Source organism: Cricetulus griseus, assembly GCF_003668045.3.
Source record: "Cricetulus griseus strain 17A/GY chromosome 1 unlocalized genomic scaffold, alternate assembly CriGri-PICRH-1.0 chr1_1, whole genome shotgun sequence".
In the NCBI taxonomy this organism is placed as follows: domain Eukaryota; kingdom Metazoa; phylum Chordata; class Mammalia; order Rodentia; family Cricetidae; genus Cricetulus; species Cricetulus griseus.
The window spans coordinates 10699102-10723944 of NW_023276807.1; the positions used below are offsets into that span (position 1 = coordinate 10699102).

The window sequence follows — 24843 nt, forward strand, 5'->3', positions numbered from 1 at the left end:
TTGTTATTCCAGCCAAGGAAGCTGGCTGTTGATCCTATCGGAGACCCTCACGGTGATGTGTCATTTCCTCTAATGACTCCCTAGGTGGTTTTTTTGTTTGTTTGTTTGTTTAATTTTCTGTCATTTTCACATGGTATAGATTGGAGTTTGTATTTAACCTGCTTGGAGGTTTTGTTTGTTTGAGCTCCCTGGATACTTAGGTTATTTATTTTTCAATAGTTTTTAGTAAGTATTCAGCTTTGATTTGTTCAAGTATTTTTTTCCCTTTTTTTTTTTTTCCTCCTCTTCTCATGATCCCATTACATGTACCACAGTGTGACACTTGGGGTTCCCCATTCTTAGTTCTATTCATTGTTGTTGAACTTACATCAGTTCTGTTGATTTAGCTTAGGCTTTGCTTATTATTATTATTATTTTGGTTTTTCAAGACAGGGTTTCTGTGTAACAGCCCTGGCTGTACTGGAACTCACTTTGTAGTCCAGGCTGGCCTTGAACTCCCAGAGATCCACCTGCCTTCTCACCCTGCCTCTCCAGTGCTAGGAATAAAGGCATGCGCCATCACTGCCTGGCAAGTTTTGGTAATTCTTTATCCTACTAGCTCATGTCTGCTATTGTATTGGGCTTCTCTATAGAAACTGTTTATGTAGTAAATGTACATATATGTACATATCCCCATTCCAAAACTCTCTAGTGAATTTTTTCCTCTTTTATTGTACATATGAGATGTGCTAGTCAGCTTTCTGTCTCTGAGAAAATGCCTGAGAAAGTGAACTTATAATAATTCATGGTTTCAGAGTTTGGGGTTCATGGTCATTTTTGACCTGTTGCCCATGACGGTGGAACAGACAGAAACATGATGCTGCGTGCCCATAGTCCCAGCTTTAGAGGCATTGAAGCAGGGGGGTCCCTGTGAGTTCAAGGCCACACTGGACTGCACAGCAAGACACTGTCTCAAAAAATCAAAACAAGCAAACAAGACCACTAAACGCCCCCCTCCAAACAAAGAAGGGAAGGGCATCGACCGAGTCTTCTCTCTATAGACACTACCTCCTAAAGGCCCACCAGTTCCCAATGGTGCCACATGCTGGGGACAAGTTTTACTGTGTACACCTTCAGGGGATACTTAAGATCCAAACTGTAGCCTAGAGAGATTTATTATAAGAATCAGCTCCTGGGATTAGGGCAGGAAGTCCCACAAGACAGCTGCAAATCTTTGGAATCAGGCAACTGATGATAGAATTTAGTCTGAGTCCAAATACCCAAGGATTAAGATGAGCTGAAGGTGTGTAAGCTCCCATCTCTGCCCAGGTCTGAAGGCCCAAGAACAAAGATCAGAATCCAGAGGCAGAATATTCTTGCTTAGAAAGCAACACATTTACCCTTTCTTTACCCTTTTCGCTTCTCCACCCAAAGAGATCAACATATTGGGCAGTGTCCAACCACATAGGTCCAGATGCTGGGCTCCTCAGTTTTCCAGTTCACAAGCTAATCTTCCTCCAGAAACAGATGGACACACCAGAAAGAATGTTTTCTCAGCTTCCTGGGCATCCCTTAACCTAGCCAAGTTGTTACATAAAATGGCTCAACTTGAGGCGCTCTGGTGATTTTTTTTTTTTTTTTTTTTTTTTTTTTTTTTTTTTTACTTGTGCTTTCAGCTCTAGTTTTGGTCTTAAATTTCTCACTTTCTAATGGAATTTAATATTTACCACGGTGTTGTTTTTGTAGCTCTGGCTGCCCTGGAACTCCCCATATAGCCTTGAACTCAAGTTCTGTCTGTTCCTGCCTCCTGGGTGTTGGGATTAAAGATGTTCACAATGTCATTAGGTGGATTTTATGTGTATGCATGTTTTGGCTGCATGTACAGTCTGTGCAGCACATGCTTTTCTGGAGTTTTGTGGGACAGTCGAGAGTGTTGGATTTCCTGGAGCTGCAGTTCCAGATGGTTGTGAGCTGCCATGTGAGTGCTGGGAATGAAATTTAGGCCCCCTGGAAGAGCAGCCAGTGCTCCTAACTGCTGAGCTGCCTCTCCAGTTCCCTTTCTTTCTTTTCAAGACAGGGTTTCTCTGTGCAGCTTTGGAGCCTATCCTGTCACTCGCTCTGGAGACCAGGCTGGCCTCGAACTCACAGAGATCTGCCTGTCTCTGCCTCCCGAGTGCTGGGATTAAAGATGTGCCCCACCAACGCCCAGCCCCTTTATTTCTTTAAGTCAGAGCAAACCTGCAACCTCTCATCTGGTTGCACTCACAGGCAGTTTCTGTTACTTGATTTCTTTCGGATGCATGGGCCTTTCCTGTTTCTTTGTCTGCCTCTTTTTTTTTTTTTTTTATTCTTGATGGCTACTAGACATTTTAGATGACCGTATTTTAGCAGTTTTGGGGGCTGGTTTTCCCACCTTCAAGGAGCTGCTGACATGATTGGCTGGCCTCTGTTATTAAGGTCTTGCCCCTTCCCTCTGTAGTGCCACATCTACTGTTATTCCTCTAGGAGACAATACTGTAGCTCTGCCTGTCACTCTGCTATACATTGTTTCTCTAGGGCCTCTTCCATGTTGCTGGCTTTATTGTTTACAGCAGTGCCCTGGAGCATACATCCAGCTCTGGAGGAATCAAATTGTGGTTCCTCTGATAAAAGTCGTTTCTGAGGTCAGTGTGGGCTATTTGACCTTGAGAGATCTAGCTGCCTGTTGCTTCAGCTTTCTCTTGTGAACTCCCATCAAGCCCAGGAGAAGACAGCCTTATAGTGACAGATGTTGGGGAACACACATTGTGAACATCAAAGCTATCCACTTACTTGTAAACAAAAACAGTCAAGTTTTTTTTTTTGTTTTTTGTTTTTTTGTTTTTTTGTTTTTTGTTTTTTTTTTTTGGTTGTTTGTTTGTGACAGGGTTTCTCTATGGCCTTGGAGGCTGTCCTAGAACTAGCTCTTGTAGATCAGTCTGAACTCACAGATATCTGCTTGCCTCTGCCTCCTGAGTGCTGGGATTAAAGGTGTGTACCACCACCGCTCTGCCAAAGTTTGTCTTAAGGCTTAATTTATGTGTCTGTGCGCATGTGTCAGTGTATGAGAATGTCAGGTGAGTGCATTGTCTCTGGAGGACCGAAGAGAATGTCACATCCCCTGGAGCCACAGGCAGATGTGAGGAACAGAACACTGTTCCCAGTGTTGTGGCTGGGAACTGAACTCGGAGTCTCCATAAGAGTGGCAAGTGATCAGGTTGGAGAGTTGGCTCAGCAGTTAAAGGCTAGTCTCACAACCAAACATATAAGAGTGGCAAGTGGCTGGGCGTTGGTGGCGCACGCCTTTAATCCCAGCACTCGGGAGGCAGAGGCAGGCGGATCTCTCTGAGTTCGAGGCCAGCCTGGTCTCCAGAGAGAGTGCCAGAATAGGCTCCAAAGCTACATAGAGAAACCCTGTCTCGAAAAAACCAAGAAAAAAAAAAAAAAAAAAGAGTGGCAAGTGAGCTGAACCTCAGCCATTTTTCTAGCGCCTCAAAGTTTTATCCTATGTGTGTCTATGCATGTTTATGTATGTGCAAGTGTGTGTGTGCGTGCTCGCGTGTGCGCATGCAGGTCAGAGGCTAATGTCAGGTATTGTAACTTGGAAACTGGTCCCCCCCCCTTTTTTTTTTTTGAGACAGTCTCTGCATGGCCTGGAGCTTGGCTAATAGGCTAGGGACCCCATGGTTTCTCTCTCTTTGCATCCCCAGTGCAGACCTGGAGATTAGACTCTGGTCCTTGTGTTCCCAAGACAAGTAAGTGCTTTACTGACTGAGCTATCTTCCCAGCCCCTAGATTTTCCTTTTCCTTTATAAAGAAAGTTGAGCAAGATAAAAGGAAAAACTGAAGGCAAACCTAAGATTTGTAGTACACCATTGATCTGATTCTGTTTAGGTCTGATGTGGGTCTTTTCTATGCTGGGCACTGTCGGGATCCGGGACTCATTGGTGAGCATGTCAGACAAATTCCCACTCTGCTGTAAGGGGTGGGGGGGGCAGGGGTAGGAAGGGAAATGCAGTAGAGAAAGTAAGTTAAACAATAAGCAACTTGCTTTAAAACATTTTTTAGCACTAAATGATTTTATATTTACAATACATTTATAAATAAACCCAGTCCACAGAGTTCCTTTCTACTCTCCCTTAGTATCATCTACCATTATCGACAATGTGTGTGTGTGTGTGTGTGTGTGTGTGTGTGTGTGTGTGTGTGTGTAGGATGCACATGTGGAGGTCGGGGACAACTTGTTGGATTTGGCTCTCCTTCCTGCATGTGGGTTCTGGAAACTGAGATTGGTAGGTTTGTTGGTGCAAGTCTTTACCCATTAAGCCATCAAGTTGACCCCAGAGCACAGTTTTCTGCACCATAAAGTTAACTCTGATACTGGACACTTTGGTATAGACTTGGGCAATTATTTAACACTGTGCCTTCCTTTGCCCTTGTCTGAGGACTTTTCCTGATTAGGCAGAGGAAATAAAGTTTTGGCCAGACTCCCACATGAACAGCTAGGTACATTGTATTAGCCCAAGGCAAGTGTTATGGCTTTCCCTGTCTTTGGTAACAAGTCTTTGGACATTTTACCTGGAAATTGCTAGAGGTTTTTCATGGTCCTCAGAAGGAACCAGGTATTGGTTTCCTTCCTTCCTTCCTTCCTTCCTTCCTTCCTTCCTTCCTTCCTTCCTTCCTTCCTCCCCCTCTCATCCCCCCTCTCTCTTTTACTTGTTTTTCAAGATAGGGTTTCTTTGTTACAGTCCTGACTGTCCTGGAATTCCCTTTGTAGACCAGGCTGGCCTCGAACTCAGTGAGATCCTCCTGCCTCTACTTTTCCAAGTGCTGGGATTAAAGGCATGTGTCACCACACCAGTTTTATTTCTTAATGCAGTCTGTATTTAGCATTCCTGCCTGCTTTTCCCATGTTTGCAGAATGCTGTCTGCTCTTACACTCAGTGAGGAGAAGGCACACAAGAGGAAAACAGAGTCTGACCCCTGAAGGGAAACCCAGAGACAAGACTGAAGGATGAGTGTTGGAAGGCAGCTGTTCACTCACACATGCTTAGGCCTGTGGCTGGGTGACTCTGATAGCTTGGGGGTACACACAGCTCCTTCCCATGAGTCTGGAAAGGCTTCTTACTAGACATGGCCTCTGAGTTGTTCTGAATAGAGATAGAAGTAAGAGGGAAGTCTCACTACCATGTAGAGATGCTGGATTGAACCAGTGTGTGTACATATGGCAGAAGACTGGCTGGCAGCAGAGTACCCACTACACAACTACACAAAGAATAGGTAAGAGTAGGAAATGGCCTGGGTAGATGGGAGATCACAGGGACTAGAAGCTTTTCTTAGCTCTGAGAGCAGGTGTGATGGCAGTGTAGGAGGAGGTCTGGTGGCCCTTGAGGAGTTTGTGACTTCAAGTGTCATTATCTGATCTGGCCTACATTTTACTTCCTGTTCGGTCTCTTGACTCAGAGACACACTCTGTCTGTCTGTCTGTCTGTCTGTCTCGTGTGTGTGTGTGTGTGTGTGTGTGTGTGTGTGTGTGTGTGTGTGTGTGTGTGTGTGTGTGTGTGTGTGTGTGTGTGAGAGAGAGAGAGAGAGAGAGAGAGAGAGAGAGAGAGAGAGAGAGAGTGCGCATCCTGTCCCAGGACAGGAGTCACAGACCACCTTGTGGGCGGTGGGAATTGAACCTGGGTCCTCTGGAAGAGCAGTGAGTGCTCTTAACTGCTGAGTTATCTCTCTAGCCCCTTCTTCTGTTTCCTAACTTTCCTAAGGTTTGACTATTAACTATTATTTTTATACTTTTTGGGGGATAATAGGCAGGTAACAAAAGGGGAATGTCTCTGAGATCACCAGGCCCTCCCCAACAGGGTTGGGGATTCACTGAGGGAGTGCTTTGGAGGCAGAGACTTATTTACTACCCCTCTCATAATTTTCACCTATCAGGTTGGGTCACACTGTAATTTGACTCTTTAAAGTCCTTAAAGACCTGAGTGTTCACAGCTTGGCACTGTTGATGGCTAGTGGACACTTTAAGAGATAGAGTGTAGGGAGAGGCATTGGGGGCATGTCTCTTTTGCTCAAGCTTCCCTCAGTGTAATAGTCAGTCGACTACCTGTTGACTGCAAGATGGTAGTCCTCTCTGCTCCAGCACCGTGTTTGCCTGCTCCCCGTTATGAATATAATAGACTGGAATGTTTTCCTTGTAAGTGTAGCCATGGTCATGGTGTCTCTTCACAGCAATAAAAACCCCAACTAAGATGGAAGCTGACACCAGTGCTTTTTTTTTTTTTCTTTTTTTTTTTTTTTTTTTTTTTTTTTTACTAGGCATCTGCATCCTGTGGTACACACTGCACATAGAAGTTTTAGTTTGTTCCATGCTGATTCCCGCCACACACACACACACACACACACACACACACACACACACACACACACACACACACACACACAGTTTCTCTGTGTAGCCCTGGCTGTTCTGGAACTCGCTCTGTAGACCAGGCTGGCTTCAAACACACGGAGATCCACCTGCCTCCCGAGTGCTGGGATTAAAGATGTGTGCCACCACTGCCCAGCCCATGCTGGTTTTTTCCCCCTTGGAAATAGGCTGCTTTCTCCTCTTGCCTCCACTCCCTTGACCAAAAAAGACACTGCAGACTTCACACTCTTTCTGTGAGACTCTTTTCATTAGGAAGCTGCCTAGAATTCTCTTCTGAGATAAGGGGATCTCCACCATTGTAGCCTAGACACTGGTAGATTCTTTTTCTTTAAGACAGGCTCTTATGCACCCAGGCTGGCCTGAGACTTGTTGTGTAATCAAGAGATGACCTTTGAATTTAGATCCTTCGGCTTCCACCACTTGAGGCTAGGATCACAGGTGTATACCTCTACACCAGGTTTATATGGTGTTGGGAATCAAGCCAGGCCCTCATGTGCATAAGGCAAGCACTCCACCTACAGAACTGGGTAGCACCCAAGGGCATTCTTTTTTAAACCTAGTTTATTTGTGTGAACTCTGCACTCGTCTTCGTTTCCTTGTTCTTCTTATATTTCTTCATTCCAAAACTGGGCTTGCACAGTTTCCTGTTTCTTCCCATTTTTTATATTCACAAATAGATTCAGGTTCATATCTGTATTTATAAGCTTATTTTTTATATGCTCGTTAGAGGAAAGAAGTACTCAGGTATATGGATAATCCTTTTATTCAAATTTAACAAAGCAGCTTGGCCACTGATGGTACTCCTAGGCTGTTTTCGGTGTGTTTTTAATGTCTGACCAGGTGTCCTTGAAAATACCTGAGCCTACTGATCCTGTTTCTCAGCTTCCAGGCTGTCCCACTGCTGTTTTCCTACCAGAAGGTGTGGGCTCCGGTGTACTGGAAGAGGAGCCCTGGCTCTTCTGTAGGAGTTATCTGGCAGATCATGAGACTTAGCGATGGGACGCAGTGTTGTCCTCCCGAGGGGTCCTTGACAGGCTTCTGTTTAGCCAGCCACACTTTTCTTTGCTCTCCCCATGTTTAAGATGAGGTTGTCTCACCCTGAAGGCTTGTTCTGCATCCTTGATGAGCCCCAGAGCTCCATGAAGAGCTGTCAGGTGACTGAGGTTTTACAGGTCTCCTGGAGTGTGTGATACAGAGGACTGAAAAAGCCAGGTGGCTTCAGCAACTTGTTTTCTTCTTCCCCACAGGGTGGCAAGCTGCAAGTGGCCAGCTGTCTGTCACCTGAACTCACTTTGTACTGGCATGCCTCTGTGTAAAGAAGTTTCTGCCACCTTCTTGGTTGCTATTTCAAAGTAACTTTCCCCCAGCTCCCGCCCCTAAGAAAATTTGTATACAAAGAAGAGTTGAATGTTGCAGGAATTGTCCCAGGCCACAGCTAGATGGCTGGGCTTGACTTCCCCTTTGTGATGTTCTTTCCTTTGGAGGGAGTTAAGCTGGGGAACTTTGGGTTTGTGTGTAAGAGTTCGTGTTTCTGTTGACACTTCATAGTTTGAATTTTCCTCTTTAATCCTACAGGTAGACCTCAAACCTTCTGTTTTTTCTTATCAGTGTGTCTGTACGTGTGTGTATGGGGGGGGAACATTTTTGCATTCTTGTTGAGATCAGAGGCCAGTATCAATTGTTTTCTTCTACCTTTGTTCGCTCCTATTTCTTATATAACTTTAATTGTGTGTATGAATGGGTGCCAACGTTTGGGTATGTGCACACAAGTGCAGTGCCCATGGGGGCCAGAAGAGGGCGTTGGATTCCCTAGAGCTGGAACTACAGGCAGGTATGAACCACCTGACTTGTTCCAGCAACTGAACTTGGTTCTTCTAGAAGGACAGTCTGTGCTTCCAGCTGCTGAGCCATCTCTCTAGCCTCTGCCTTATTACTTGAGAACAGGGTCTCTGATGCAACCTCTAGCCCATCGGCTGGGCTAGACTGGCCAGCAAACTCCAGGGATCTGCTTGTCAAATGCAGAAAACCTCACTAATCTTGTAAGTTCCCTCTTATCACAAGCCTATTGTCATGCGGAAGCACCTTTGGTATCTCATCCCAGGGGAGATGCTATGGGCTTGGCTTACAAGCTTGTCTGTACCCAGGGGGTACAGAACCTTCGAAGGCCATGGAGTATGTGTCTGTGTGTTGGGGAATCTGTAACTTTGTCCAGTTTATCAGAGGGGCTCACGTTGAGTGTCAGGAATGTCATGAAATGTGTGGCATCTTGAGCCTCTGTCATACTGTTCACTGTTCATACTAAGTCATAGAGAAGATCAGAGAGAGCGGACCTGGGCTTTCTGACTGTGAGTGGTAGTGACACTTAAGACCCAATATCAGACCCTGCATTCCTTTTTTTCGTATGTCTACTTAGCACCCATATTGTATTTGCCATTTTCACATTTTAGATACCCTTAGCTGTGTCTGGCATATAGTGTTGTTAGTGGGTTTTTGTTAGTTCATGCCCTTCACCTGACTATAGATAACTTTTAGTGGATATTATTTCCTCTACAATGGGATCAACCTGACAGATTCCAGAGTCGCTCAGGAGATGGGCCTCTAGGTATTCCTGTGGGGGATTTATCTCGATGGTGTTACCTGATGTAGGAAGAACCATGTGGGTGGTGGTACTGTTCCCCGGCTGGGATGCTGGATGGAGTGTGTGAGTGGAGAGAGGGAACTGATTAGCAGCTTGCCTTCTTTGCTTCCTAATTGTGGGTATAATATGATGTCGTACTTCCAGCTCCTGCTGTTGAACTGCACCCTTGAACCGAGAACCAGAAAGGAACCCTTTCTCCCTTAAGTTGCTTTTGTTAGAGTATTTGCTTTTTTAATCGCAGCAACAGAAAGAGTTCAGCTAAGTTGCACTTGAGATATGGGGCCATTGCTGTGATTCTTGGGCCCTTGGGAATAGTTTGAAGAAAGAATGTTGGGAATAGTTTGAGGGAATACTGTGAAAGTTAAAAACTTAGGGCTATAAAAGCCTTTGAATGCTGTTAGCAAAGTTTATGGTGGGATTATGGGTTCCTTACTGTGGGATCTCGAAAGAGGAGAATGCTGGGAGAAATGATGATAGTTGAGGCTTGGTTCATGTGGCTTCAGAGAACAAGGACTCTTAACAGGAAGCAGGATGGGGCTACTTGTGTGTTCTTTTGATCAAGAATTTGACTGTGCCGGGTGGTGGTGGCATATGCCTTTAATCCTAGCACTCGGGAGGCAGAGGCAGGTAGAGGCAGAGGCCTGGTCTACAAGAGCTAGTTCCAGGACAGCCTCCAAAGCCACAGAGAAACCCTGTCTCGAAAAACTGGGGGGAAAAAAAAAAATTGACTGCATTCTGCATATGTCCCCAGAGGTTGAGTTCAAGGAATAAATTTGTTTGGACAAGGGAATGCCAAGACAAGACAGTTTTGTTAATTGTTACAGAGATCAGCATTGCTGAAGAGAAACCTTCTCACCTTCCAGGGCCAGTAAGGGTTCTGAGTGCAAAACCCCAGCAAGCACAGGCTCCAACTTTATTTGAATGGAAAACTTTATCTGAGTGTGGCCAGGGCTGGGGAGGGCTTCCCTGTTCCTTGAAAGCCCATGCCAGGAGAGTGTTTCCCATGGTGAGAGCATGGGAGCTGATGCACTGAGGTCAGGCTTTGTTGAGCATTATATGATCTTCTCAAGGAGAATGAACTCTGCTCTCTCTGCCCTGATGGGATCAAGGTAGCCTGACTTTTCTCAAGTGAAAGTGGGGTTAAAAGTCAAGCTCTTGTGGGAATGCAAAAGACCCTCTGTCACCTCCCTTATGGATATAGTGTCTTTCTGTATGTGTGTGAACTGTGTCTCTGCCACCACCACCACCACCTCTGCCCATAACTCGGCTGCTACTGTGACATCTGTGGTCTCCAGAAGCTACTCCACTAAACTGTAGTGTAGTAATTGAACAATGACTCTAATGAAACTACTGTGATAATGGCTCAGGTCTGGGGGAAAATTTACTTACAGGACATTAGTGGTTTGTTGGCATGGTGCACCGTGATTTGTAAGGTGTTTTTCTTGACATTCCTTTTCTCTCTCCAGCTTGGTTAATTCACCCTACTCATCTAGCTTTTACTCGGAGAGTGCTAGGTGCTAGGACACTGGGTCCTGATGGTGGAGTGAGATAGGTGATATCCTTATAGTCACAGAGCCTGCTCGTGGAGATGGCGATGACGAGGGGCTTCCACAATAACAGCTGAGGAGCTAAAGAGACTGAGTTGTTCTCTCAGGTAGAAATGGGTACTGACAGTAAAGCACGCTAATGTGTTGGATGGAGACTGAGGTGGGCGGAAGGGATATTTGGAAGCAGAGCCTCTGAGAAGGCAGGCCCATGCTGGAAGACTGGTGAAACGGGGAGGGGGGGGAGGGGTTGAAGTGGCCGAATGGCAGGTAGGACTGAGCACACTATACTAGAAAGGGAAGCCTAACAAGTTAGGAAAGCTAGGAAACCGAAGGCAGGAGCGAGGTCCTCAGAAGTGCTGTTTCGAGGAGTGCTGCCGAGCAGTTGTTCTTCCGCCCGGTTTCCCAATCTCAATGCTCGCAGAGCCCATCTTCATCTTCTCAGTTCTCAGCACCCTTGAGTATCTAATACCAACCCCATGTCATGGCCACCTTTGCTATTTTTGTTATTGTTGTTTTGTGTTTTCGAGACAGGGTTTCTCTGTGTAGCTTTGGAGCCAGTCCTGGAATTCTCTCTGTAGACCAGGCTGGCCTCCAACTCAGATATCTGCCTGCCTCTGCCTCTCGAGTGCTGGGATTAAAGGCGTGCGCCACCACCATCAGGCCACCTTTGCTTTTGATGTAACCATGTCTAGAACATTTGTTCCCTGGCCCTCTCGTTTTACCTGTTTGCCAGGTTCAGCCTTAAAGGTCTCAGCGTTCCCATGATGCCTGGCTGCCCCTGTTTGTGTGACACCTGTGCCCTGTTAAAATGGAGAGCAGATCTGTGGACTCTGTAGAAATTTTGTCACGTTTCTATTGAGATTCCCCCAGGGTTCGTGCATGGTACCTCTCGGCTCTCTTTCTCCTATTGTTCTCAATGGCCCCAACTTTTTTTGTTTTCTTCTGGCACCACTGGTAAGTGTAACAGTTCTAGATAGGATATCAGTGAAAGCTTAACTCTTGTTGGCTGTTTGTTGAATGCTTTTAAAAATCTATCATCTATCTAATCTAATCTATCTAATCTGTATCTCTCTACCATCCATCTCTTTCTCTATTATCTGTCTCATCTATATTCATCACCCATCTCTCTCTCTATTATCTATCTAGCAATCTCTGTGTGTGTGTGTATAGATAGTTACAAAGTACTCATTTTTGGTTTTCTTAATATTTTTGTACAGAGTTAGTTGGGAAGAACCATGAAATGCCAGATTATTTACATCTTTGTTAGCATAAATTTGAAGTTTTCCATACATACCTGTTAGGTTTATATCTGTTTTTTTTTTTGGGGGGGGTGTGTTAATGTAAACACTATCATCTTCTTTTTTCTTTTTGTTCATTTTAATTTATTTTTTTACATTCCAATCCCCAGTTCCTCCTCCCTTCTTCCCTCCCAAGCCCTCCACTCCCCCTTCCTCCCATCTGCTTCATGGAGAGGGTAAGGCCTCCCCTAGGAAGTTTACTAAGTCTGTCCCATCATCTCGTTGAGGCAGGTCCAAGGCACCTCTCTACCCTCACACCCTTGTGTCTAGGCTGGGTATGGTATCTCTTTATATAGAATGGGCTCCACTAAGTCAGTTTGTGCATTAGAGTTAGATCTTGAACCATCTGCCAGTGGCCTCATATATTGTCCCAGTCTCACCATTGTCACCTACATTAAGGGAGTCTAGTTGGGTCTTATGTAGGTTCCCCATTTGTCAGACCTGAGTCAGTGATCTCTCACGAGCTCAGCCAGCTGATTCTGTGGATTTTCCCATCATGGTCTTGACTCCTTTGTTCATATTATCACTCCTCCCTCACTTCGTATCGTACTCCAGGAGCTTGGCTCATTGGTTAGTTGTGGGTTTCTGCATCTGCTTACAATACCATCTTTTAAAAAGTCTGGTTGTTATTGCTGTTACACAAGAATGCAGTTGCCCCAGCTGCACAACTCCCCTAAGTCGGTGTAGTCACTTATATATTCACCTATATCCCGCAGCCTTGTCCAAATTGTGTATTAGTTCCTGGAGATCTTGCTGCTCTCTTTTCTTTGGGATTTTCTACATAAACAGGGCACCAGCAAAGAAAACTTGTCTTCCTTCACAATCTGTAGCCTTCCTTCCTTCCTTCCTTCCTTCCTCCTCCTCTCTTCTTCCCTCCCTCTCTGCCTTCCTTTTTTTTTTTTTTTTTATTACACTATCGAGGACCTCTAATATAGTGTTAAATGGTTCTGACCTTAGTGAAGATGTGGGGTCAACCACAGGGCTTTTGTAATGCATTTTCTTTTTTTATTAGGTTAAGGAAATGTCCTTGTGTTCCTACCTTGTAGAGTTCTGTTGCTTTAAAAAAATTCATGTGTTTATTTCCTCTCTCTGTCCTACCTTTCCTCCACCTCCCCTTCCCTCACCCCCTCCCTTTCTGCCATCATTTCTCTTCTGGCCACAGTTGGTGCTAGCGCACATTGGGTTCAGTTCAGCGTTCAGTTCCTTTGATCTGTTTTCCCTCCTGCTCTTTAGGTTGGTTGGTTGGTTTTTACTGGCTGATCTGTGTCATTGGCTCCGCTGTCTGTCTGCTGTCTGAAATCTGTGGTTGATCATCTGTAGTGAGTTTTCCATTTTTTCTCATTTTTTTCTTCCTCTTCATTTCTCCTCTCTTTTGAGTCAGCCTTGTTGCACTTGCCTTTCATTCTTTAAACATAGTTTTGTTTAGTTTTTGAAGCATATTTAGAGTAGCTGTTTTTTTGTTTTTCGAGACAGGGTTTCTCTGTGTAGCTTTGGAGCCTATCCTGTCACTCGCTCTAGACCAGGCTGGCCTCGAACTCATAGAAATCCACCTGGGATTAAAGGCGTGCACCACCACTGCCTGGCCAGAGTAGCTGTTTTGAATCTTTGTTCACTAAATCCAAAAACTTGTAGCCCTCGGAAACCATTTCTATTGATTGCTTCTTACTGCTCCAGCCCCAGGTTAGTTTACACTGAAATTTTATTTTATCGTTCTCACATTTCTTCATTTGGGGTGTGTGCACATGCCAAGGCATGCCTGTGAAGTTCAGAGAACACCTTTCTTTCCACCGTGTAAGTCTCGGGAATCGAACTCAGATTGTCAGGCTTAGCAGCAAGTGCTTTACCAACAGAGCTGTTTTGCTGACTCAGGTCACACTTTTTTTTTTTCCTCTACTAATCTAATGAATGTTATTGACTACAATATACATTGATGCAGCCAGGATCCCTGAAGGTGCTGGTGCTGGTTGTTTTGTTAGCTCATTTTAGTACCTGGATTGGACTGAACCCCTGCCCACTGTGGTTTCTCTGCAGCTGGGGTTTAGTTTGCCTTTCTAGTTAAGCTTATGCCTTCCTGGAGGGGTTTTACCCATGCTGGTGTCCACATAGTGTAGGGTTCAGCTCCATACTGGGTGAAGACAGTTGTCTTCACTGTAAGACATTCTCAGCTGTGAAGCCAAGTGGACGGCCGTACTCTGGGCTGTTTTCCCATCTGTCCCAGCATGGATTTCCTCTGGCTGCTTCTTTTATTCTTCTCTGTGTGCACAGGTTCTATTGGCCAGGTATGTGTGAGCAGCTTAGACTGGCTCTGGTGTCTTGCTGTGCAAGCTTATAGCCTCCAGCCAACCTGGGATTTGTAAAGAACATTTTAAGCCTCACAGGGCCAAGGGCATCTTCCTGGGACTCTGTTGAGTAGCTGGATGATCTGCCAGTTCATTGCACACTCCAAATAGAACAGTAGCCTGGGGCAAGTCTTTATCCAGCTGTATAGATTGCTGAGTGCACTGGCCATATCCAGGGTCAGTTGGCCCTTTGTGTGATCAGGGAAGTTGGTTTCCAAGGCCTGCCCCACCCTTTGCTGACCGTCTGATAGGACAGAACTGGGGAAGGACTGGAGCAGCTCCTGGCAAGAAAGTGAGAATTTGTGCTGTTCTTTAGAACCCAAATCCAGGCCTTTTTTTTTTTTTTTTTTTTTTTTTTTTTATGAATAAACACTTGTCAGTCTGTTGACTGTCTCTGGTTTATTTCCAGAGTTACTGAAATGGCTGTTTTTGACTCTTAAGCAGCTCTGCAGTTACTTGCTTGGGGAGAGGATTTGTGGGCTGCCTCACGACTTTATGCCAGAAGTCAGGCACCCTGTCTCATCAGGTGCTATGATGTGCAGCCTTCCCTCAGGATTGATTCCTCAAGCTCTGAAACACCTGCACATGAAATCATGGCTCGGCAGTGCTTTTGCCACGCTGCTGCTCTTAAGTGAAAGCGGTCATTAGGCATTATAAATAAGGACCTAATTTTAAAGCAAGCCTTAAAGAGGGGCTGGAGTACGGACCTCCCCTCTGCCAAGTTGGCCGGCAGCCTGTCTTGTTTATGTATTAAAGTTGACAGTTGGGTCCCTTGGACTGGGAATGGCATTATTTTCTCTTCAGCTTAGTTGGCTGGCAGCCATTTCCTAAAACAGTCTCCTAATCGAATTTTTCCAGGTTGGAAAGCTGTTTAGGCTTGTGCTGTGCTCGAGGTTGTCTGGAATCCACTCTGGATGTATTCTTAACTCTGAAAGGAAATTATTCATGGCTGACATATTAGGAGAGACTAAATTGAGAACATTGGGTTATTATAGAACATTAGCTAACTGTCTTTTTGGTGCTACTTCAGAAAGGCTGCCAATTAGATGTTGGAGATAGGAGTAATTGTCCATCTGTGGGCCCACTGGACAATGAATGTCTGGATAAAAGTGCCTTGTCGTCTTCAGCCTTAGTGGGAAAGCACACATAAACACGAGGGGGACTGGTCACTCTTGCTTAATAGGATGCAAATGCATGAGGATTTTAAAGTGCCAGCCAAGGGAAGCTACATCAGTTTTCTGGACAAGTGACTCTCAAAATGTAATATATAGACTAATAATTATGGTTGATACTTAAGACAGAGATAGCAGATAAGAAATCCTAGTCCTTGGCCACCAGCATTGTACCTAATGTAAGTCTCTGTGTGTTATTTGGGGCCCTAATGCGGTGGGCGGAACTCAGGCGGCTTGTGATGGGAGGAGGGAGGGCCAAGGGACCAAGAGGCCAAGGGTGAAAAAGGACCCAAGTAGCCAAGATGGCTAGATTATATAGGAAAAGAGTTGCTTCGGGAGGGGCAGCCCAGCCTGGTCCTTGGGCTGGGGAAGATTAGGGTACTGGGTGGAGTTTGACAGCCAGGAGGATCTTGAAGCAGATATGGACTGAGGGATGCTGGGAGAACCTGGTGGCCAGAGTCCGCCTTGATATTTTAATAAGCACCTTGCTTAGCCAATTGTGCCCGATTTGAAACCAAACACTAAGGTGTAGCTCCAGCCCCTGATGAATGAGACGGAAGGGGTTTCTGAGAGCTGTACCCAGGGTCGTTATTGCCAGGGAGGGTTGGGGTGGGTGTGAAGTCTAGGATCCCCACATGACTTTTGATACCAAGCAGGGAGGGTCTGGTGTACAGATGAGTGGGCACTTCTCCAGAAGGTCTCTGTGGACACTCCCTGACTGGAAGAAGTGGTCTGTTGTCCTTCTGTGTGGTCTCCATTGACCCCTCATTGGGGATATTACTGCTGGAGTGAAGGTGACCCCTACTGGGGAGATCTTACTGCTGGAGTAGGGTTAAAGCCCTAGACACTCAGTATAAAATACATCCATTGTGTTCACGTGGCCAGGACCTTGTGACAGTTGGAAAGAGTGGAGGTTTAGACTTGGCTGTGGCTGACATGGTGGGGATGGGATCAGGGTTTTTCTTGAGGTGTGTGTGTGTGTGTGTGTGTGTGTGTGTGTGTGTGTGTGTGTGTGTGTGTGTGTGTGTATGTGTGTGACTAGAGTAGAATAGTATTTATCTTGAAGCTTTATGTATGGCTTGGTTACCTCATCCATGGTCCTTAGGCTGTAGTGAGCCCAACGTCTTCCTTCCTTCCTTCCTTCCTTCCTTCCTTCCTTCCTTCCTTCCTTCCTTCCTTCCTTCCTTCCATCCATCCATCACACCTGTATCAGATTCCTTGGAGCTGGAGTTATAGGTGGTTGTGAGCCACCTGACATAGATGCTGGGCACTGAACTCTGGTCTTCTGTGTTAACTGCTGAGCCATCTCACCAGCCCTGTGTACTTTTTGTTGTTGTTGTTGCTTTTTTGTGTGCACCTGCTCATGCCCCCCGGGTTGCTGACTTTTCCAGTCCTTGTCCAGAACAGACAGTTAAAAGAGAATTTAGAGACATCATTATGTTGTTCCTTGGCTCCCGAGGACTTTGCTCTTTGTGCCTCTTGCTTCCCAGAGAATTGTGTGTGTGTGTGTGTATGTAACACCTGGCTTTTTGTGGTACACAGCAAGTATAGAAAGTGTGTCTATTAGAGACATCTTGATGTAGAGAAAAATTCTTCAGGGAAAATTCTTCAACTGAAAATTCATATTCTGAGACTGTGTCTTTATGACTATCACACATATATTATGAAGTGGGGGCTTACTGAAAGAAGTTAAAGGGACTAGAATGGAATAAAGTACAGGCAATGATGGCCTGCACCCTCACCCAGACAGCGTGACAAATGGGATTGTATCTGCATTTGCCTCTTTGATAACTCACAGCTTGGGCTGTCACAGTCGCCTCTGCCCGATGCTCATTTGTGGGTCCTGTTTTAGTCCTAGGCCTTTGGTGTTTTCCTGGGGTCTGATCCATAAGGCAGCAGAGTGTCTGTAGCCTACCCCTCATTAAGGTGAGTGGTCTTCAGCCTGGAACCTCTGATTGGTTTTGTAAAAACCTACTGTGGCTTTGGTCTGGTGGTCAGGGGCTGGCAAGCCAGCCATCCCAATGGAGCTGGGGCTGTAGTTGGGTAGCAGAGCACTTGCCTAGGATGCACAAAGTCCTGAATTCAATCCCTAGAACTACAGTAACAACAGCCATCTGATGGGAGGAGGAAAGTATGGGGAGCCTGCTCATGTGTTGGCACACACCTATAATTCTAGCAGTTCACTCAGAAGCTGAGGGAGGGAGATTATGAGTTCAGGGCCCACCTGGGCTCCTGAGTAAATAATAGACAGAAGACTACTAGGAGAGGGTGGAAATCAGTGAGGAAGAAGAACATAAAGGAATAGCCATCCCTTCCTAGGATGGTCAACAAGACAGTAGTGTGTGTCAGGGAGTGTGCTGGGCAGTCTTGTTAACTTTGACACACCTGGGAGTTGAATGGCCTCCAGCAGGTTGGCCCACAGGACATATCTGTGGTGAATTTCCTTGATTGCTGATTGCAGTGGGTGGTGTCACTTGGGCAGGTCATCCCTTATTGTAGAAGAAAACAGGTTGAACCAGGAACAGGGGACTCAAACCAGTGAGCAGCAGGAAAAGTAGCATCCCTTGTGGTCTCTGCTTTAGTTCTCATGTCCATGTTCCTGCCTCAGTTTCCCTGGATGAGGGACTGTAACCTGTAATCCAGATAAAACCCTTGCCTCCCCTGGTTCCTTTTGGTGTTTTTCCACAGCAACGGAAAACAAACTGGGCGTGGTTAGTTGTATTTGGCTCTTTAGATTAAGATGGTCCTAATCTTTTTAGATGACGATGGTTCTAATGCAGCAATTCTCAACCTGTGGGGGAGAGAGACCCCCTGCATATCAGATACTACAGTTCATAACAGCAGCAAAATTACAGACACGGAGCAATGAAATGCTATGGCTGGAGTCACCACCACATAAGGAACTGTATTAAAGGGTGGCAACACTGGGGAAGGTGAGAACCATTGCTCTGATGTAAAATGGAACACTCTCTGTCTTGGAGAATTCTTCACAGGAAAGTACAAGACATTGTCTCTTTTGGAGATACAAAATGTGTTTGATTTTTCTTTAAGAATAAAAGCAACTTATAGGAAACACTGTAGGGTAGAATATTGTTTTAAGGTGTGTGTGACTTTTGTTTATGCTGCATTTGTTTAACTCTGTGAAGCTGTATTACTGTGCCTATCTAAAACACCTGGTGGTCTGATAAAGAGCCGAGCAGCCAATAGTGAGGCAAGAGCAAGGATAGGTGGGGCTGGCAGGCAGAGAGAATAAACAGAAGGAGAAATAAGGAAACAGGAGAGCAGCAAAAGAACGAGAGAGGACATCAGGGGCAAGCTACCCAGCCACCCAGCCAGCCATGGAGTGAGAAGGAAAGTAAGATATGCAGAGTGAGGAAGGTAAAAGCCCAGAGGTGTTACCGCCAAAAGCCACCCGAGCCCTACCGCCATGTGGGTGCTTTCCGCCAACCGTCTGAGTTCTGCCCTCGGAGTTAGGGCCCCAAATAATACACAGAGACTTATATTAGGTACAAATGCTGCTTGGCCAATGACTAGGATTTCTCATGTTAGCTCAGTCTTTTTGGTTTTTCGAGACAGGGTTTCTCTGTGTAGCTTTGGAGCCTATCCTGGCACTCACTCTGGAGACCACAGAGATCTGCCTGCCTCTACCTCCCGAGTGCTGGGGTTAAAGGCCAAGTTAGCTTGGCCACTAACGCCCAGCCAAGCTCAGTCTTAATTACCATAAATCTATATATTTTATAAGACTTACCTTATTTAGGATGCCTTCCATTGGTGTCCTCATCCGGGATCACATGGTGACTCTGGAGGAAGAGAGAAGGGGCCCACTTCCTTCCTGCCCTTGTTTATATATGAGTCTGCTTGCTATGTCACTTCCTGCCTGGATCACCACTTCTTTACTACATTTCCCAGAATCCTCCTTGACTCCTAGTCCCGCCTAACTTTTTGACTCATTGGCCAAATGGTACTTTATTCAACAATCAATAAGATGAACATACACAGAAGTACATTCCCCATGACAGAGGCAGAAGGTAGATGGGTTAATTTAAGAAAAGCTGACTAGCAACAAGCTAAGGCTGGGCATTCGTAAGTACCACTAAGACTCTGTATATGATTTATGTGGGAGCTGGGTGGCAGGCCCCTCAAAAAGCCAAAAGAACAAAAACACTTCAGACAGCAACAATGCATGCCAGTAAGTTTAAGTACTAGTTGAGGAGAGATGTTTGTACCGTCTGCTAACTTTCACTTCACGTTCTTCATGGTTATTGAAGTTTGAAGAGCAAGACCGACCAAAGTCACTGTCCACATTAAAAAGTGTTTTTTAACCTTTATTTTTATTCTCTCTGTATGTGGGTGTTTTGCCTGCAGGTGTGTGCGCACCATGTGTATGCAGGGCCTACAGAGGCCAGGAGAGGGCATCGGATCCACTAAGGCTGCTGTAACAGATGATTGTGAGCCGTTATGTGGGTGCTGGGAATTGAACCCATGATCTCTGTGCTCTTAACCACTGAAGCCATCTCTCCAGCCCAGCACTGTCAATATCCTTTTATTTTATTTTTTAGAAGCTGAGTCTACTAAAATGAGTACCTTCTTAAGTTATGTAACCATTCCCCCCCCCCATATTTCACTATGATAATGGGATTTAGGTCCTTATAATGAAATTAGAAAAAGATATTGCTCCTTCCCCCAAGGGAATTGAGCAAATCTGTTTAGATTAAGATGTATTTCCAAGGAAATGAGTCTCCTAGCTCTATGCAGCAGCGACTTACTAAGCCTGTACCTGATGCTGTTTTGAATCACCCTATTAATGATGATGCTACCTAAGGGTAGAGAGAGACAGTGGTCGTGTTCCAGAACCTTTCTTGTCATGCACTTGCTAGTAAGGGCTCGTTCTGTGAGTATAGATAAATCAGAATTGAGTTAATCTTGTTGCTTTCGTTAAGTTTAAAAAGTGTATGATCACATGCCCTTAAGAGCACGGAGGGGCCTTTTCAGAGTCCCTGTTTATGTGATGTGTCCTTCAGGGTAATTCTGCAGAGCCCTTGGAAGACACCCTTGAAATAGATGTGTGCCAGTTACTTTCAGCCCCCCTCCCCCAATCCTTTTAGGTGGAAGGGTAACTGGAAGGAGAGGAAGAAGGAGCTTGGGGAGAGAACTGCATAAGCTCTGGGCTTCTTGGCTCTGCCTCCAAGGATAGTGTTGGCCTCTTCCGAGAAACCGGGTCTCATTCAGGTCCTGCCTCGAACCTACAGAAGCAGCATTTATGGTTTTAACAACCCTTTCAGCTATTATATGTGGAGGTTGAAGCTGAGGAAATGGAGACATTGTTGATGGCCATTGCCTGTCTGTTCTGGGTAGGAATTGGCTGTTTGCAACTGAACTTCTAAGGGTAAAACTGAGAACTTCTGCAGCCCTACCAGTCTAGGCTTGGCCAGACATTCCAGGAAAAGAGATAAGGGCAAAAAGTAGAAACAAAAATGTCCTGAGTGCCCGGATTGGGAAGAGAAAGAGATAAAGGGGTCCAGGGACCCCCTACGGTCATTTCCAGGGTCCTGACATGGGCTTTAGGTTTAAATAGAGGAGTGGACTGGGAGCTACAGCATTGACAGTTACACAGCTCTGGTCAAGATGTGGTCTGATTTTGCTGCAGATCCTGTCCTTTGAGGTGTCTGAAGTAGTTAGTACTGTTATCGCTCAAATTGGGCAATCTGATTTACTCTTACTCCAGGGCTTGGACATGCTGTTTGGATAATGACCTTCTTCTAGGTTGGCCTGTTCTGCCAGTTATGTAGTTCCTGGAATCCAAAAGTGACTACAGGGTTAGGACAATGACAATTTATCTTTGTGCCTTCAGTCTTGAAGAGAAAGCAGATACTTTAGGCATCACTGTTTTTAAACAGACCTTCCTTAAGTGATCAACACACCTAGGTGGAGTTAAACTGGATTCTGACCAGAGGAGACAGATGTAGGGTATCAGGGTTTTCATCTTGCTTCTATTGATTTGTGGGCCTAAGTGAGGAGTCTTTGGAGAAAGTGGCTTCCAAGGGCCTGCTAAATACCCATTTATTCTCTCCACAAGTGTTGCTTGCAGTTCTGCGTACAGTGGGTTTTGGAAGCTGGGGTTTCTTTATTCTTTGTTCCCCCTCCTCCTCTCCTCTTCTCTCTTTTTTCCCCCTTTCTCTTCCTTCTTCCTATGCTTTCTCCCCCATTCTCTCAGCATATTTTAGAGCTTTGTAAGTGAGAAATTACCTCCAATGTCTTCCAGAGTCTTAACTTTCAGTTTTAAGTTGGTTGTATAAGAACTACCAATGTGAATTTTTATCTTGTGCAGATCTTTTTTTATTTTATTAAATTTTTTAATTTAAATTAGGAACAAGATTGTTTTACATGTCAATCCCCATTCCCTCTCCCTCCCCTCCTCCCCTGCCCCCCACTAACACCCTACCTATCCCATACCATTTCTGCACCCCAGGGAGAGTGAGGGCTTGGGGGGGGGTCTTCAGAGTCTGTCATATCCTTTGGGATAGGGCATAGGCCCTCCCCCATTTGTCTAGGCTGAGGGAGTATCCCTCTATGTGAAATGGGATCCCAAAGTCCATTCCTACGTTAGGGATAAGTACTGATCTACTACAAGAGGCCGTTTCTGAGGTCTCCTCACTGACACCCACATTTATGGGGTCTGGATCAGTCCCATGCTGGTTTCCCAGTGATCAGTCTGGGGGCCAAGAGCTCCCTCTTGTTCAGGTCAGCTGTGTCTGTGGGTTTCACTAGCGTGGTCTTGACCCCTTTGCTCTTCACTCTGCCTTCTCTGCAACTGGATTCCAGTTCAATTCAATGTTTAGCTGTGGGTATCTGCTTCTACTTCTACTTCATCTGCTGGATGAAGACTCTAGGATGGTATATAAGTTAGTCATCAATCTCATTATCAGGGGAGGGCATTTAAGGTAGCCTCTCCACTGTTGCTTAGATGGTTAGTTGGTGTCATCTTGTAGATCTCTGGACATTTCCCTAGGGCCTGATTTCTCTTTAAACCTCCCTCTCTGGCTCCCTCTCTGATGTTATCTCTTATTTTGCTCTCCTTTATTCTTCCCCCTACACAACCTTCCTGCTTCCTTATGTGAGTTGTTTTTTAAATGACGTAAAATATAATACCTTTCAAAGATAGTGGATTCCTGAAAAGTAAGTCTGTAGGCTATAGAATGGTGTTACTGAGGTGTGTGTGTGTGTGTGTGTGTGTGTGTGTGTGTCTGTGTGTGTCTGTGTGTGTCTGTGTGTGTGTGTGTGTGTGTGCAAAAGTTTTTTTCCCTCCCTCTGTGAAAGAGTGCAAGTTAACCCTAAAGGACAGAGGGACTGTTAGGAATCAAACCCATGACAAGCCTCACCAAGAACCTGTAGCTCCTCCCAGCACTTCTCACCCCGCCCCCTACCCTGATTTCCCCCTTGGGGGGTGGTGGGGCTTCCCCTTTCCCTTCCCTTTGCTCAGCTTGATCCCTATATAACTCAGCCATTTGGTGATGCTGGTCCTTTGGCCCAGGCTGTGTCTCTTGGTCTGTGGCTCCTCTCTTGCTCTCCCTCCCTCTCTCTCCTCTTATGGTCTGGTTTAATCTGCTGGTCATGCTCAGCCTGGACACTTCCCTTTGCCTGCTTTCTCCCCTGTATGTACAATAAAAATCTTCTCCATACTTTAGGAGTAGTCCTGGCCTCCTCCTTTTATTTCATTATTCAGGAACAAAGAAAGTTAATCAACATTCTTTCCAACCAGAATTTTATAGTTTGATAAATCTTAACCTCTTAAAAAAAAAAAAAAAAGCAAAAACAAAACAAGCAAAAAAAAAAAAAAAATCCCAAAAAAGTGTATGTCATTTTTGTTAGTTTTAACGTTCACAAAATTCAATAGTAAACCCCATATCTTAATTAGAATGCTCCATTGATTAAAAGTTTTACATTTCTGTTCTATTTTTATGCATTCATAATGTTGCATTTTTTTTCTTACAGTGAGCCTGAAAGTGTTATTTCAAATTATCAAATCATATGAAAATTGGCATTTTCACAAAAGGATCAAACATCAACAATTTATTTTGGAGGTTTTACACTTAGATTCCATCTCTAATGGGAACAAAATAGTAAGCAGATTCACGTGTCCACGGGAATGGACAATCCCCCAGGTCCCTGCCATGGCCCCCTGCAGAATGCAGATGATGGAAAACAAAGCACATTCAGGAATTTTGCTACAGATGCTGAAAATGGAGGAGTTTTTTGTGTATATTAAAGTTTGAATTAAATTCTTGGAAAATATAATTTGGAAAAATTCTAAGACTGTTATAGAAACTTCTCGAAAGCTCTTGGCCTTCTAGATGGGAATGTAATGTTGCTCTGTGCTCAGAGTAGGGAACTTTTTAATGTGGAAGGGTAGATTCAGAAGTGAAGGTTGTGGAGAACTAGGATGAGGCCCACCTGGACTGAGAAGGCACCCATGTCAGAAGCTATAGTGTGACTTTCCCCACTGACTTCCCAAAAGCACGAGTCACACCCCCGCCCCCGTTAGTCTCTTCTGTGTTTTCTGACAGTGATCCTGATACCAGTTTAGTTCTGTCGCCTTTACTCTCACTCAGGCTCCATCCAGGATTATGTGATGCTTCCAGACTCCAGTCCTTTAGTCTTGGGTGTTTCCATAGCCTTTGCCTTCGGTGACCTTCCGCATCATTTGAAGTACATGCTATGTGTTTCATACATTGTCTCAATTCCGTAGGGTCTGCTGTTTCCTTCAGATTAGATTGAGATCACGAGGTCTTGGCAGGAGCACCGAGCAATGAGCCCCGAGTGTTCTTGGTGCATCTCTGCAGGAGGTGCTAGTCTTGGCCCTGTTATTGCTGATGTGAACTTTGGCCACTCCCTTAATATAAGGAATGTCTGCCAGGTTTCCCTACTCTAAAATTAGCATTTGTTCCTGTGTAAAATAAGTACTTGGTGAGGAGATACTTTGGGATGATGTAAATACCTCATTCCTTACCAGATTTTGCACCTGGTGGTTACAGCATCCTTGTTTGTTTCTTGCCTGAATCAGTTACTGCTGTGATGGTTGCAGAATAGTAACTGGTGTTCTGCTGTAAGATACTCTGCTCCTCATCTGAGAGGTTCTCCTCTATAGTTGGTATGAACTCACTGATTCCAATTTTATTCAATGGGTTATTATAATCTATTACCATCCGTAGTTTAGTTTTGTTATTTAAATTGTCCTAATGTAGCTAGCAAGAGTCCCTTATATAGCTTTGTGTCCTTCTGACAATGCCCTGTCATCTTGTCTTTCAAAAAATTTTTAAAAAATTTATTGTTGAGTGGAGCCAGTGTTTATGCTTAGAGCACAAATGGACTTTGGGAGCCCATTCCCTATGGAGGGACACTATTGCAGCCCAGATACACACACA

At 45.0% G+C, this 24843-nt stretch overlaps 1 protein-coding gene and 1 long non-coding RNA gene across 4 annotated transcripts in view; one reads left to right on the forward strand and one right to left on the reverse strand.

Annotated features, from left to right (window-relative positions):
* The window catches only part of Mgat4a (alpha-1,3-mannosyl-glycoprotein 4-beta-N-acetylglucosaminyltransferase A), a 91388-nt gene that overhangs the window by 10543 nt on the left and 56002 nt on the right, over positions 1-24843 (forward strand). The gene's annotated exons all lie outside the window — the stretch shown is intronic.
* LOC103159933 lies at positions 12801-19231 on the reverse strand. 2 transcript variants are annotated; one of them, XR_003479447.2, is made up of 3 exons: positions 19170-19229; positions 17807-18212; positions 12801-15177 (listed from the first exon to the last, which is right to left on the reverse strand). It is a non-coding gene; the product is annotated as an uncharacterized LOC103159933 (long non-coding RNA). The 2 variants fall into 2 exon arrangements; XR_003479448.2 differs by lacking the exon at positions 17807-18212 and having other exon boundaries at positions 19170-19231.